Source organism: Pongo abelii, chromosome 3 (assembly GCF_028885655.2).
Source record: "Pongo abelii isolate AG06213 chromosome 3, NHGRI_mPonAbe1-v2.0_pri, whole genome shotgun sequence".
NCBI lineage: Eukaryota > Metazoa > Chordata > Mammalia > Primates > Hominidae > Pongo > Pongo abelii.
In genome coordinates, this window is record NC_071988.2 from 126,778,415 (window position 1) to 126,794,926 (window position 16,512).

The 16,512-nt window shown below is 38.5% G+C and overlaps 1 protein-coding gene across 3 annotated transcripts in view; it reads left to right on the plus strand.

Moving 5' to 3' along the window:
- Positions 1 to 9,308: 9,308 nt before the first annotated feature.
- The window catches only part of TET2 (tet methylcytosine dioxygenase 2), a 130,133-nt gene continuing 122,929 nt past the window's right edge, over positions 9,309 to 16,512 (plus strand). For 2 of the 3 annotated variants that reach the window (XM_002815025.6, XM_063723560.1), the window contains exon 1: positions 9,309 to 9,647. The gene's annotated coding sequence lies outside the window, so the exon portion shown is untranslated. The remainder of the gene's footprint in view (positions 9,648 to 16,512) is intronic. The other variant, XM_054554230.1, reaches the window with a different exon arrangement.

Here is a 16,512-nt window from a genome sequence, read left to right on the forward strand (position 1 = left end):
TTAAAACCCTTTGTTGGAATGCTTTACACTTTCCACAGAACAGAAACTAAAATACCCTGTTACACAATTAGCCACAAATACAGTCCTCGAGTTTTTTGCCCATACACATGAGTATTTGTCTAAAACATGTCTTCTTTGTAGCAGCTAGGCCCTGACACCACTGTGCTTGGCTGAGTTCACAAATCTGTTGTAACCTGTAGCTTCCCTGTCATTCTTATAACACACTTGTGAGAGATGTTCTATGACGGTATTTCCATCTACTTCTGATCCTTCTGTATTTTGGGGATTTCCTGGCAGACCTCCATGATGACACAGTTTACTCTGTTTGATTTTGGTCATGCACTGATTAAACTGTCTCTCTAGAATGTAGAAATCAAAACACAAATGACACATTAATCTCTTAATGTATCACCATAAACTATGATAAATTAGAAATTGATATTTGAGCAACCATTTATGCAATGGAAATGAGAATAACAAGCCTTCATTTCTACAGTTTTTTTAACAAAAAAAATTATTTAAATGTGTCCTGACTAGGTTAGATTTTATTCATCTCAAATTCTTTGGTAAGCTCCTCCCTCCTCTCAATTCATGGCACATACCTTTCAGGAGCAAAGCAATTCAAAAGTCCCAACTAAAAGTGGGACCTATAACTATTTCCCTTGTCACCCCACAGCTATGATTCTGAATTTTATAAATTACTACAAAAATTCACATCTTTCCCATTGGCTGCCATCAATAAGTCTCTCAAAAGTAAAAATGTATGCTACCAAGTAAAGTAATTATTATTTCCAAAAGCTAATAATTCTATAATAAATACATTCTACATTTGCCCTTTTTCTAAAGATATTGGATATGCAATAAAGTATTATTGCTTGGTAAACAGCCTTGTTGGAGAACATTATTATTTGCCAGAATTATATGAAATTTGTCTTTTCATGAAATAGTTTAGAGCAAAATGTTTCACTCATTCTAGATTGTATGCATCAAGTTTCATTCTGTTTTTGTTTCATTAGAAAATATGTGAATTTGAAACTCTAACCTAAATCCACCAAGCCCCATCCCTCCAGCCTTACTCAATAAAAAGGGGAATTGTTTCAATAAATTTCAAAATTTTAAAAAAAACTTTTCATAAAACTTTCAGTTCAAAAACTTCTGGTCTAATGATTTTTTTCTCATTACTTACACACACACACACACACACACACACACACCCCTTCTCTCCCTCTAGCTCTTTCTCTCTCCTCTCTCTCCCCTTCATCCAAACATCTTTCTCAGTTGCTTTGAAGGGGAGACAGCAAGGAAGAGCTCCAAACATTTTGTCTTTCATGCCTTTGAATAACTTATTCTTTCCCTTAGAAATGCTTTTAGGGAACAGATTAACTTTCATCTCACATTTGGAATAAACACAATTACTATCACAGTGGATGGCCTACTTAAAAAAAAATACACAAAGCACTCTCTTCCTAAATGTTTCCTTTACTGTAGCATTCTCCTCTATCTGTGTGAGCACAGGCAAGGAATGAAAATGTATCAACCTACGATACAATGTCACAAGTTGGTAAGAGCTTCTTTTCTGCCTTCAGGAAAGAATTAAAGTTGCCTTATTTCCCTTTAGTTTGTGGAAAGAATACTGAAGAAAACTTGAATTTGAGAATTTATCACCTGCTGTGTCACCCTGGGCAAGTTCTTAATCTCTCTGACACGTTCCTTCATGTATTAAACACATGTTCCCTGGTGTTAAAAAAATAAAATTCAATAAAATGGAAATTATAATGGTCTTACCTGTTTTCAAGATTACTGTAAATACTAAATGACATAATGCATTTTAAAGGTTTTTGTAGGTTTTCAGTAGTGGAGGCTAGACTACAATGTTGGATCCTATCGTATACTTATTGCCTGAGTTTGACACTTCCAATAAGTGTGCTTTTGGAGTTTCTCTTTCTAAATTTTTTGAATATCTATTTTTGACCTCACACTACCTTTACCTTTAACAGCAATTCTCACTTATCAAAATTATGACTTTACTGTTTCACCAATTTTAAATTTAGAGACTCTCTAGTTCTTGTTCACTAGTAGACAGTGCCTATTGACATTGTATTACTAAAGGGGTTTCAGAAAACTTTTCTTCATTAAAATATATCATCATCATCCTAGAATCAGCATGCACCTGACCACTAATCCTTCTAAAGAAACCCTTCTTCAATAGTTATCACTGTCTTGCATCTTCCTATCCAGTCAAACTAGGGCCAGTGTTCATAAGATTTCAGAAAACCTCAATGAAATGCTCCTTTGGGATTTGTTTTTGCTATTCTGATGTGTGTGTGTGTGTGTGTGTGTGTGTGTGTGTGTGTGTGTATGTGTCTGTGTGTGTGTTTTCACCTTCTACTCTAGCCTGTCAGAAACCCCTGTTTTGTGGTCCCTGCTTGGATATAATTTATTCTCTTGAGGATACAAGTCATTGTGAAATGCAGAACAATTGCCTGGCAACCAACCCATGTTCACTTTAGTGGTATGCCTAATTACTAACAGATCAAGGAGGTTTTCTGCCAAATCATATTGTACTCTGAGATATAACATAAGAAAACAAATTAAACAGAGGTTGTTAGTGCAGAGCTTCACAGGAAACTACTTAGCCTCTCATGCTTGCACAGGCTTTGAGTTGGATCTGAGTCAGAGCTCAATTTTCCCACACATCTCCAGAAAATATGAAAACACATTTTAGAAGATTTGAAGAAAATTGGATATCAACTAATAGCTACCTTACTTCCTTTTTAATTTGCCTTCTCCATATAGGGTGTCTGTAGGAAAGGGAATAATTTAACTTACTGGGGCCTAAACATTGTTTAATCTCTATAGGTCTTCCTTCCAGGAAGAATTGCACTAACTGTTAGCATGATGCCACATAATAACACTCATAAACTATTGCATGACTATTATTTTGGAAAAAGAAAAAAAATCATATTCAACTGGTGTAATTGCCAAGATTATAGGAATGGCTTAAAAACTTTAAAATTTTTGACAAAACTCTATCAGTAGAATTTTCCCATGAGAATAACCACAACAACAAAACAGAATATTCTTCACACATGGAACTCAGGCAATGTCCAGTACTTCTTTCTCCCCACTGCTTCAGGGCATTGTTCCTGTCACTTACATTTCCCCCTAATCATTCTTATTCACTACTTATAATCTGAGTCATTCTTCAGCTGCTAATTATTTATGTCTTCCTCAATTTTTTGACCTATCACAAGAGAATTCAGAAATATTTAATCAATATGAAATATCAAAAGAGTTAAAGGCAGCTTTGTAGGATCTTTGCAAAGGAAAGAGTTCCACTATACTATAGAGAGATATATAAAGTCTGTTCTTTGTCATAGGATGTTCTATGAATGATAATATTGTGTGCCTGTTAACTATTCATAATAGGTGTAAACACTAAATGTTTTTATTGCATTCTCACACATTAAGCTATCCCAGTGATTTTCAAGCACAGTTTGTACATCTCATTGTGAATCATTCAAAAAGTATTGTTACTCCTGCCCCATCCCAGACCTCCTTAATCAGAATCTCCAAAAGGCCTGCGGGTGTAGAGGAGTGTAACCTAGTCATGCATATTTTTCAAAAGCTCCCTAAATTAGTTTTTGTTTTCCCAATTGAAAGGTTTGGTGCTATCCCATTCTGAGCATTTTATTAATATCACCAAAGACCCATGTCCGATTAATGATTTCAGTAGATGGCGCTCTTTCCACCTGCCAGCTTCCTTGCTTGGCGGTATGAACCCTAAGTCATTCATAAAAGTCAAGGGCAGGTCAAAGGTGCAATTCCACGCCAATATTGAAAACATACACTAGAACTTACCTTTGCAAACCAATTGTTAGTCAATTAAGACACATGTTAAAGTGGTTGTGGGGAAGGGGTACAGTATCACATTTGCTTATTACATGAATTATTCTTCTGAAGAGTTCAAGAATGTCAACTCTCTGGCACAAAATTGGAAACTAAAGAAACAGAGTAGAAAGCAATGATTTTTTTTTTATAAAGTAGAGATTTGGACAAAAGAGGTTTTTTTAAAAATATGAGAAAGATATAGGAAATACTGATGTTACCGCTATACAACCTACTGTGTGAAAAACTTATGATGGGGCAAACATAGATGTCTGTATCTGCTAAATTGGGAGACAGCACCAGGTAGCCTGCAAGATCATCAGCTTTAGAGTCAGCTAACCCTGCTTGAGACAATTCTTCCCGCTATTTTATAGCAACCAAGTTACTTAGCCCTTAATTCTCAACAAGATATTACCTACTTTACTTGGTTATAATAAGCATTAAATTAAAAGAGATAATGAATGTAAAACAATTATTTCAATGCTTGGTGCATAGCCAGTATTTAACCAATAAAATTACTTTTCGAGTGCTAAGTAAATGTAGGTGCTGAGTTTTTAATTTTTTAAGTAGCAAAGGATAATAGAAAATTACCATGAGGTTTTGAAGGGAAGATGCCTTTACCAGTCAGTGCTAATAATGGTGAGAAAAAAATTAGAGGAGGATAAGCAGGAAAAAACCAGAAGGTTAGCTTTGGTATAATAAAAAAGGCCTAAATCTTAATTCACAAAATTTAGATTTGTAAGGTGCTCTCTATTTACAGGATGTCTGACCCTAAGTAAATCAATTAATCTCATCTTTAATATTTATATGATGGAAATTACATTAAATAAATCACTTAACCTCACCTTTAATATTTATATGATGGAAATTACATTAAATGCCATTTTTAATATGACATGATTTTGCATATTAAGTCATAATAATGCACATAAAATGCCAAAAAACTATAGAGTCCTATAAAATGGTGCTGAGGTAATTATTAATAGTTAAATTTTATTGATTACTGAAATTCATCATTAAAGTTAAAAATTATTCTTTCAAAATAAAATGAGATACTAAGTGAGTTAGTAAATTTGGATGAGGACAAAAAGAGTAGTTACTGGACTGTGAAGTCAGAATTTATGAAAAGAAAAAGTATTCCCTAAAATTGCAAGAGATTGGTATTAGCAATATTTGCAATAATTGTGGAGGAATTTCCATGATGTTGTCCCACTAATGATTCTAATATTCTTTCATTTTCTTTTTGAGACAGAGTCTTGCTCTATCACCCAGTCTGGAGTTCAGTGGCACAATCATGGCTCACGTGGCTCACAGTCTTGAATTCCTGGGTTTAAGTGATCCTTCCTCCTCAGTAATATTCTTTCTATAATGCCTTTGCCAATACTTTTCAGTTTATCTTATATTCTACTTTGCCCCCATTAAATTAGTACACACATTGGATAGTTCCTGATTTCATTAATTTAATATTATATAATTTGTATTTTTTCTTTAAAATTTTCAAATTATATAAAGAAAAATTAACCAAATAAAATCAGATTAGGAAAAAAGTAACTAGAAATCATAAGAGATTCTATCGAGACTCTCATCATATTATAATCCCTGGGTTTAGACAATAATTTTTATTAATAATAATTTATATTAATAAGCTAAAATATTATATCTCAATATGTCATCTATTGGAGACTGTTAAAACTTAGTATTCTGTGTTAAATACGTACCTACATATAATGTGCAGTAATGTAACCAAACAAAATAAATAAGAAAGCTTTTTCACTGCAGTGACTGCTATGCTGTTTGATGGTCAATTGTCTTTTAAGCATACAGAGAATCTTTATCATGTTATACTTCAGAAACATGTTTTTGGAGATGGGAAACAACAGGCCATGATTTTATGTTTTTGTTAAACCACTATAATTCTTTCAAAGCAGTGTATATCACAACTATTTCTCTGTGTTGAAGAGAGTATCAAGTCCTTAAAGAAAAATGTAATCCCAGCACTTTGGGAGTGCGAGGTGGGCAGAGCACGAGGTCAGGAGTTCGAGAGCAGACAGGAGAATTGCTTGAACCCGGGAGGTGGAGGTTGCGGTGAGCAGAGATTGCGCCACTCACTCCATCCTGGGTGACAGAGTAAGACTCTGTTTCAAAAAAAAAAAAAAAAAAAAGAAAGAAAGAAGGAAAGAACACTTTCTATTCTGCAGGTGGGGAGGAAATGAAGAATGCACCTATTATTTTTGTGTTAGTACAACATAAAAAAATTTTGCATTGTAAAGCAAACTACCATCTTCAGCTCTTTAATGGACAGCAGCAGACAGGAAACTGCCTCCACCCTAAGAGACTTAAAGACTGAGCAACTGAGTTAGATAGTAGGTGCGCAGGCCAATCAAGTCAATTTTCTAACACAGAGTAGCATGTTGTGGAACTTGTTCTATTAGTCTTTTTTCTCTGTTAAGGAAGCAAGGGTCTCTCTGCATGGAAGCAGTGCTGCTATTTCTAGTTTGAGGAAAAAAATGGTAAAGAACTTGATAATTAATTGTTGTTAAAACAGCAAATTATATTTTAAACATAGATTGTCCACACCTATAGGAGGAGGAATCTCAAGAATGCACACAATTAATAAAAGCTGGTTCTGAATTACCCATACAAGTGTGCACTGCGTTCAGTAAACAACTGATTATGCAAACTATATCCTTTCTTTCCCAGAAATAGCAGGAGGAAGTTTTTTAAATCAAAAAAAAATCTAACTAAAATATTTTATACATGAAGGCCTGCAGAATTTTACTTCCTTTTGCTGTTGAGAAGTCACAATAGCCAAGAGGAGTAATGTATTTTATTTTAAATTTAAAAAAGTCATGATGGTTAAGGGTAGAGTGGAGGTGCAGAGAAAGAAGTTGGCAAGAAAATGTTCAGGGCCTGTTGTAAAACCAACTGCAAGCCAAACATGATTCCAAATAGGCAAGAACACCCTGTTACAACAGAGAGCAGTTTTCAAAGAAGAAATGAGAGGGAGGTGACCTGAAAGATCATTTCCCAGTTATAACTAAAGGAACCTACGGATACTTTTATATTAAACACATGTTAATATAATATTTTCCACGTATTATTAAATGTAAGAAGATATATAATTATATACTTCTATAGTCAGAAACAAAATAACTCCTAGAAGTAAATGGTTTGTTACTGTAGTAGTAGCAACTACCTGGGCACTTACCTAGTGCTCTTATTAAAAACTCACCACAACCCTGCTGTCTTACAGGTTGTTGAACAGATTGAAAGAAATCGATACCAAGAGAGTTAAGTAAAATGCACAAGGTCACACTGGAAAGATAGAGTTAAGAGTCACTCAGCTCTGTAAAACTCCAAAGCCCATGTTTCAACAGCTCTGCAATACTGTGCACTATATAAATGTGTGTTGTGATCTTGAGAGAACTTTATTTCCTGGACTCGGAAAATACATCACAAGCCGGGCGCGGTGGCTCACACCTGTAATCCCAGCACTCTGGGAGTCAGGAGTTCCAGACCAGCCTGGCCAATATGGTGAAACCCCATCTCTATTAAAAATACAAAAAATAGCTGGGCATGGTGGCACACGCCTGTAGTCCCAGCTACTCGGGAGGCTGAGGCAGAAGAACCGCTTGAACCCGGAAGGCCAAGGTTGCAGTGAGCCGAGATCGCGCCACTGCACTCTAGCCTGGGTGACAGAGAGGCTGTCTCAAGAAAGAAAGAAAAGGAAAGAAAAGAAAGATAGAAAGAAATAAAGATCACAAAGAACTTTCAAACAGCTTAGATTTTAAAGTGTATTAACAATTTCCAAGACCTAAGTGACACTTTAGTGTACAGCTAGAAAACATGGAATGTCATTCCCACCTGAAGTGTTTAAGGGAAAATGTACTATTTTCCTTAGTTTGTGCAAAATCTGAAATCTGAGTCAACTTTGTTTCAAAATGGAATAAATAAAGTTTGATTGGACCCACTAAACATTCTTCTTAGCAACAATGCGACACTTGCAAGGAGTTCCCTTTTTTATACGCTTCAAAGAGGAAATATTCCGATTTCGTAAAATTAGGGCTCCACTTTTAAAGAAATTACAGACCAAAAAAAGTGTGGTTACACAATATAACTAGTATTGACTTAAGGGTATTGTGATCACCATGCAGTGATCCCATAAAAGATGTGACCAAAATACCCACTTAAAATTTGAACGTCAGTCATGTAAGAACATGTTAAAGATGAAGGGAATATTTCAAAAACGACTATCTGACGTAATATGATACTTACTATGACTCATATGGGCTTTGTTCTTCATCTCATCTTCAAATAAAAAGTTGATGATTAGAAAAAGGAGCATTAGAAGGGGAAGTAACACTACTCGGCAATAGAGAAAAACTCCGGTCAAAGGAAGAGCATAGTTACAGAGCTCCGAATGCCAGGGAAAATCAAGCATCCGTCATTCGGAATTAGCTCTGTATCGGTCGGTTTCTTCATTACTTAATTGTACGGGGGGAAACTACTTCAAAGTAGAGGCTCTTACGAGAGGCAACTTAAGCATTTGAAGTGCAGGTTTATTTCCTTCTAGCGAGAAGTAGAGGGTCACTAGTGAGAAACCCATCTTCAATCTGTGAGACGCCCCCTTCTACTCAGCCCACATGGCTAAAGTAAACAGAAGGTGGGCCGGGGCGGGGAGAAACAGAACTCGGTCAATTTCCCCGTTTGTTGGGTCTTTAAAAATACAGGCCCCTGAAACACTAAGGGCATGCCCTCGGTGAAACAGGGGAGCGCTTCTGCTGAATGAGATTAAAGCGACAGAAAAGTGAAAAGAGAGCGCGGGCAAGGGGATCTAAAGGGAGATAGAGACGCGGGCCTCTGAGGATAAGGCGGGCGCAAGCAGAGGTGTGGTGCGGGGAGAGGTGCCAGTGGGTGGAGGCGGGGGCCAGAGCGAGGGCACGTGCGGGTACACTCCGGAGGAGGTGGGTGCGCGCAGGGGCGTGTGCGCGGTACCTCGAAGTGGTGGTGGAGTGCAGACCAGCAAAAAGTTTCAAAGGGAAATCTTGGATGTCATGTCCTTGTCCAGGCACCCATGCCATCCCAACCTCCCACCTCGCCCCCAACCTTCGCGCTTGCTCTGCGTCTTCTCCCAGGGGTGGAGACCCGCCGAGGTCCCGGGGGTCCCCGAGGGCTGCACCCTTCCCCGCGCTCGCCAGCCCTGGCCCCTACTCCGCGCTCATCCAGGCGCACCACTACCCCCGCGCCACTGCACGGCGTGAGGGCAGCCCAGGTCTCCACTGCGCGCCCCGCTGTACTGCCCCAGGTGCCTCCGGGCTTTGTGCTGGACGCCCGGTGCGGGGGGCTAATTCCCTGGGAGCCGGGGCTGAGGGCCCCAGGGCGGCGGCGCAGGCCGGGGCGGAGCGGGAGGAGGCCGGGGCGGAGCAGGAGGAGGCCCGGGCGAAGGAGGAGAGCCGGCGGTAGCGGCAGTGGCAGCGGCGAGAGCTCGGGCGGCCGCCGCCGCCTCCTCGCGAGCGCCGCGCGCCCAGGTCTTGCTCGCATGCGAGTCACGTCCGCCCCCTCGGCGCGGCCGCCCCGAGACGCCGGCCCCGCTGAGTGATGAGAACAGACGTCAAACTGCCTTATGAATATTGATGCGGAGGCTAGGCTGCTTTCGTAGAGAAGCAGAAGGAAGCAAGATGGCTGCCCTTTAGGATTTGTTAGAAAGGAGACCCGACTGCAACTGCTGGATTGCTGCAAGGCTGAGGGACGAGAACGAGGTCAGAGCGCTTCTCTTATGCCGCGAAACTCTCCCTTTCTTCTCCCCTTCGCTTTTTCTCGGGCTTCCAGGGATTGGGGAGCAAACCCTGTAGTGTCACCCACAAATACCAAGAGGGAAGAGGGAAGCTTCACAAATTACTGGAGCCTCTTCAACATGGCTGACAAATATAGTTTTAATTCCCTCTACCCCTTTTAAACCTGTAGTTCTGTGTTCTCTTCTCTCCTCCTAATGCTCGGCCCCTCATCTCCCAGAAAACTTACCTTTGTGCCTCCGACGAGCCGGTTTCCCGGCCTTTTTTAATCCTCAGAAAAGTGATTTTTAAATTTGCTTTCCTTTCTAAAATAGTTCAGCTTTGGGGGGCACTACTTTTCCCTTTAATCCTCTTCCCCTATTTCTTTCGTGTAAGTGAAACGAGTCTCCCGTTTATCCTGAACAACCTCAGAGAGAACACTGATAGGGTGTTTTTCGACCCTTTTATCAGCTGTAGGGTCTGGGTCTGGGTTTGTGTCTGCCTCCTCCTACCTTCTTATCCCCCTTTAGGGGGCTGTACGAAGTGAATGTCACAGGGAGTGGAATTGGAGTACACTGAGTGGGGTTTTTTTTTTTCCTTAAGTCCGCGCGTTTTGTTAGCGGCGCTGAGTGAAAGAGGAAAGAATAGTTTCTCTGGTTCCCCGAACAAGACCAGAACTCACTTTTCTCAGGGTACATAAGTCAGAGCTGGGCTGAGCCTTCCAGCCTGGGGAATGTATGTAAGAGAATTTATGGACAAATCTGTGTCCCGGCTTTGTGCTTCTCCCGAATCAGCTTCGTTTGGTTCCTTGGTAAGTGACAGGCAGACACAAAGGCAGGCGCAGGCCCGGGGAGGGGGCGGGAGGGTGTGGGGAGCGCAGCGTTGAGAGTTGCAAGACTGCAAGGTCAGGGGCGCCGAAAGAAATGAAACCCAATCCCAGCAAAGAAGTGAAGAGCAGATTTATAACAGTCCCATCCAAATTTCTCTTTTGGCTTCTCTCTTTGGTCTTTCATCTCTCTGCCTTTCTCTCTGTGTCTCCTCTCTACTCTTTTCTTCTCTCTCTCTCATACACATACATACACACACACACACACACCTCACTCGCATCTTGCTGAATCTTTTCACTGGGACTGCTTGTCTAGTTTTATTAAGCTAATAGGGTTTGTATGGAGAATTTTCTACCTATGACATAATGAAGTGTGGCCTGGATAGACTCCTGGAAAGGCTGAAAATGAAATATAAGTGTTATTTGCTGGTTATTCCCCTCATGATATACTTTTAATTACATTGAGTGAGTTCTCCCTTCTTCATCTAATGTTTAAGGATTGAGAAAAGGCTTATTTTCCAGCGGTAAAATTTAGTGCATAAAATTTAGTGAAATATTTATATATTTACGTGTCTAGGGAATGGAATACATTCATGAATTTAATATCTCAAATCACACATTGTGCTTTTTCCCCTTCAGTCAGGGATTATAATGGGAAACCCAAATTCAAAGATATTCATCAACAAATGATCCAACGTAGGAATAAGATTGTATCTTAAGGGAAGTTGGGATTCACAGAGAAAAGACATTGGTTTGGTTTGGTGTGATACTGTGGGTATTGTTGCCTGGCTAATGAAATCATTACATTTGCATTTTAATGGAAATTTGAAATACTAAGGGGAGTTATGTTCTTTTACATGTTTGTATGTGTGCTTAATAATGTTTGGAATAGAATATAAATTTAAACACAATAAATATTGATTTTTTTAAATGTTAATAAGCAGAGAACTGTTAGTGAAGTGTTGGATAATCAAACTGAAGTTTAGAAGACAATTTATAGGATTAAAAAATGGATAGAAGGAAAAACACAATAATAGATATTTCTCCATAAGTCGAATTTCCAAAACTATTTGTCCTCGATAGTTCACTTTGTAACTTTCTATTTTGATCTTTGTTAATTTAATGTAGTTTGCTTTAATCATTGATACGCGGGGTTCTTTCACATGATTACAAGGGAGAACCATTACTCTTCTCTGTGGAATAGAAACGGTTCATTGGTTAGTTCTTATTTGCCCTAAAATTAAAAAAAAAAAAACTTAGGATTTTACCATTAGTGCTGTTCATGGTAAACTATCGAGAAAACTATGGTTAATTATTCCAGCGATTCAGAATTAAAAACAATTCCTTTTGCTAACAAACTAGTACTTACTTTTTGGGGACAACTTTTCAAATGTTGTGGTATATACTGTCTTCAGGCTATTCAACTAATAATAGATATAACATTTTCCACTCAATAAATAAGAATAACTGCATTGGTTAATAATTTTGAATACAACTATGAAGGCTTGTTTTTTCCTGTCATCAAATTTAGGTTCTTGTTATTTTGTGCATCCTACTTTTATGCTGAAAATAGCTGCTAATTAATACTGTATAAAGTATTTCAGTGATTATAAGGAAAAGATGTGTATGTTAGTCACTTTATCCTTTGTTGGAAAAGAGAAATTATTTTAATAAGTATGGGGTAGTTTACAATAAAAGACATAACCTCAGTTCTTTCTTTACCATATATGTGATCATACTACCTAGGTGCTCCAAAAATTCCATAGGACTGTCTTGGGTTATTGAATTTTAGGAACATGATAATGGACAATAACAAGATAGATAGCTTTTCTTAACTATGACATTGTTTTGCTTATTTTCTTATTGAACTAATCATTAATGAGAAATTAAGTTGCAGTGAGAGAAGTCCCTTGCTTTGTTTAAACTGTCCTATTTGCCAAACTCTTCTTAAGGCTTTAGTTAGGTCTGATGTGTCAGTTTATGCCAGAAGCCGGAGGAATTGATATGATTTTGAGGCAGTGGCACATGGTCCTACTAGACATTGGCAAGTGAACATCACTTCCAGAACAAGTGAAGTGCACCTGCCAAGGAGTTGTTATGAAAGAATTCCAAAGTCTTTATTGGGCACTGGTCTTGTATTAGGTAACAACAACTGGAGTTAATGTTTTAGTTTCACTTGCTGAAGTTAAAAGTTCCCTATCAATTCTTCTAAGACTCCACCTCCAAACAATGTTGTAAGTCAAATGTCACTATCGAAATGTATTTCCTTAATTGCTGACCTCATTAAGAAGCCCTTCTTATGATTCATAGGCACACCTCACAGAAACTCTATTTTCCATCCTGCCCAAAGTCTGAGTAGGTAAATTCTTATAAATTCGTATGAAATTACCTTGAAATAAAATATCTTCAAAAGTTATGGATGCTAGACATTGTATAATGTCAATATTTTAGAATATCTAATATTTAGAAAATCTTAGATCTACTTTTTATGCTTTAATTGCTTCTCATGCAAGTTAAATTGTTTTTGTTGTTAAGAATTTCATAGTCTTATCTAGTAATTTCAAATTGCTGGAAAGAGTCATCTTTGTTTTATAAATAACCATGTAGACTGTTTTAATGTAATTGTTTCCTACCTTGGGAACAGGCTAAAACTTTGGACCAGCTGTCAGTATTTGTTCATCAGAATAACACTTTGTCAATGATTATTCTACCATTGCACAGTAGTTCTTAAGGATAGTAATGGTACCAAAGCCAGCAGCAATAGAATACCTCCCAAGCCAACTTTACAATTGGAGCCTTAACTGTGGGAAAGACCAGTTGCCAAGTAGAGCTGGTGGTTATCTGGGAAACTGTGCTGAAGAACACAACCACAAATGATTTTGCCAAATATACAGTATTTACTTGGTCTAGATCTCCAATTTCTATTTCCACTCACTGCCAAAACTGAGTGAATACTGTGACATTATTGAAGGAGGTTATGCAGTACATCTGTTGGTTTGGTGTATAGTAGGAGAGAAGGGTTCCAGGAAGGAAAGGGGAAGGTGAGAGCATGTGAATCACTGTGACTACAATCCAAAAAGAATTATGTATGTCTGCTATTTCCAGCATTATTTTTGTCCTATATTGTACATTGCAGAGACTTGCTGACTTAAAATAGATACATAATCTTTTTCTCAAAAGAATAGATATTTGGTTGTCCATTCCAAATAACAAATTTTGGATGGGCATGGTGGCTCATGCCTGTAATCCTAGCACTTTGGGGGGCCAAGGTGGGAGATCACTTGAGGCCAGGAGTTTGAGACCACCCTGGGCAACACAGTCAGGCCCCAGTCTCTACAAAAAATTTAAAAAGTTAGTGGGGCACGGTGGTACATTCCTGTAGTCCCAGCTACTCAGGAGACTGAGGTAGGAGGATGGATTGAGCTCAAGTGTTCTAACTTACAGTGAGCTATGATCACACCACTGCGCTCCAGCCCAGGCAAGAGGGAGAGACCCTATCTCAAACAGCAACAACAACAAAACCAAACAAACAAAAAAGCACATTCTATCAGCTTTGATTTATGTTTTCGTCATTTGTAATGACATGTAGTTAAATATGTCATACTTCAAAAAGAAGAAACAGCAGGTGGATTTTCAATATAATATATATTATATATAGATAATATATATTTTCAATATATAATATATGTAAAAATAAATTCAGTGATAATATCATCCTACCTGCAGTTTGAAGAATTCAGAACTCAGGCCGGGTGTGGTGGCTCATTCTGGGAGGGGAAGGCAGGAGGATCACTTGAGGCCAGAAGTTCTAGACCAGCCTGGGCAACATAGTGAGATACTCATCTCTATTCAATAAAAATAAAAATAAAAATAATTCAGAACTCAATGCTTTATGCTCACTGAAAGTTGTTCCTCTAAACTGACTTGAAATCATGTTCCAAATAAACTGAGAATTAAAGTAAGAGACGAGGCCGGTTGTGGTGGCTCATGCCTGTAATCCCAGCACTTTGGGACACCAAGGCAGGTGGATGACCTGAGTGAGGTCAGGAGTTTGAGACCAGCCTGGCCAACATGGTGAAACCGTGTCTCTACTGAAAATACAAAAATTAGCCGGGCGTGGTGGCACACACCAGTAATCCCAGCTACTCAGGAGGCTGAGGCCCGAGAATCACTTGAGCCTGGGCGTGGTGGCTCATGCCTATAATCCCAGCACTTTGGGAGGCCGAGGCAGGTGGATCACCTGACGTCAGGAATTCGAGACCAGTCTGGCCAACATGGTGAAACCCCGCCTCCACTAAACATACAAAATTAGCCGGGTGTGGTGGCACATGCCTGTAGTCTCAGCTATTCTGGAGGCTGATACAGGAGAATTGCTTGAACCCTCCCGGGAGGCAGAGGCTGCGGTGAGCCGAGATGGCTCTGCTGCACTCCAGCCTGGGTGAGGCAGAGAGACTCTGCCTCAAAAAAAAAAAAAAAAAAAAAAAAAAAAAAAAAAAAAATTAATAAATAGGAGATGAATAAATTGGGATAAAATGTTTTTGAAGGACAGTCTAGGATATAAAATGAACTGGTTGTTTGACTAAAAATACTACAAATGTTTCTTTCAAATTACATTTCTTTTTTGTCTATTGGAAGGTAGGCACTGATTCCTATGTCTTTCTATTCCCTAATAGAACCTACTGTTGATCTCTCAGTCAATATTTAATGGATGATATAGAACTAGTGAAAAACCATGCAATTTAACTGGAAAAAAAAGTATAATCTATTTTCTTTTCCTTTTTCTTTTCTTTTTTGAGACGGTATCTTGCTCTGTCACCTAGGCTGGAGTGCAGTGGCATGATCTCGGCTCACTGCAACCTCTGCCTTCCAGGTTCAAATGATTCTCTTTCTCAGCCCCCAGAGAGTAGCTGGGACTAGGAGTGTGCCCCACCACACCTGGCTAATTTTTCTGTTTTTATTAGAGACAGGGTTTCACCATGATGGCCAGGCTGATCTTGTACTCCTGGTCTCAAGTGATCTGCCTGCCCGGGTCTCCCAAAGTGTTGGGATTACAGGCATGAGCCACTGCACCTGGTCTAATCTATTTTCAATGTATAAGGGAAAAATAGTGTTAAGTGTCTTGGTGATGGTGATGGTAGGAGTAATGGTGTGTTTTCCTTACATTTAATTTCTACAGGCTATGGCAATTGCCCTATAAAAGCCACCCATTTTAAGCACAAAAGTGAATGGTTTTTAGTAAACTTATATGGGATCATATATTTTTAATTGAAATATTTTTTGAGATAATTATAGATTCATATGCCATTGTATGAAATAATACAGAGAGATTCCACGTATACTTGCTCAATTTCCCCCAGTGACAACACTTTGCAAAACTATAATATCATATCACAACCATGATACTGACATTGATATGGCCTACTAATCTTATTCATATGTCCTCAGTTTAACTTGTACTCATTTGTGTGTGTTTTGTTTTATACCATTTAGTCACATGATCACATATTTTTAAACCTTTTTTTTCCTCAAAACAGAGAAGTTTAGCACAAAAGTTTAGCAAACATGTGATTGTGCTGTTATGCCATATTAAAATGTGTGTCAGAATGTAAGTTTTTGTTTTCTTAAAAGTCCTTTTTTTGATAGAATGGCCTTTATGTTAAAAATATTTTAAGTTGTTTTTTGACAGTGTAAGTTGATGTCATTTAATTCTCATCACAACCCTAGAGATAGGTATTATTCTTATCCCTTTTTATGAATGAGGAAACTGAAGCCCAGTGAGGTTAAATAACTTCCTGAAGTTCATACAGCCGATACATGGCTTAGGCTTAGCCAGCATTTGAGTTAAGCAGTCTGTCTCTAGTGCCAAATCTTTTAATCACTATATTATACTTCCTCATTATCATTGATAGCTGTAAAAGTGTATAATATGGACTATGTAGAGAAAGACATAAAAGGAGATTTAAAATGCATACCGTTGTTGACATGAAAACTTGTAGCCAAATGTTCATTACAGCATTATTAATAATG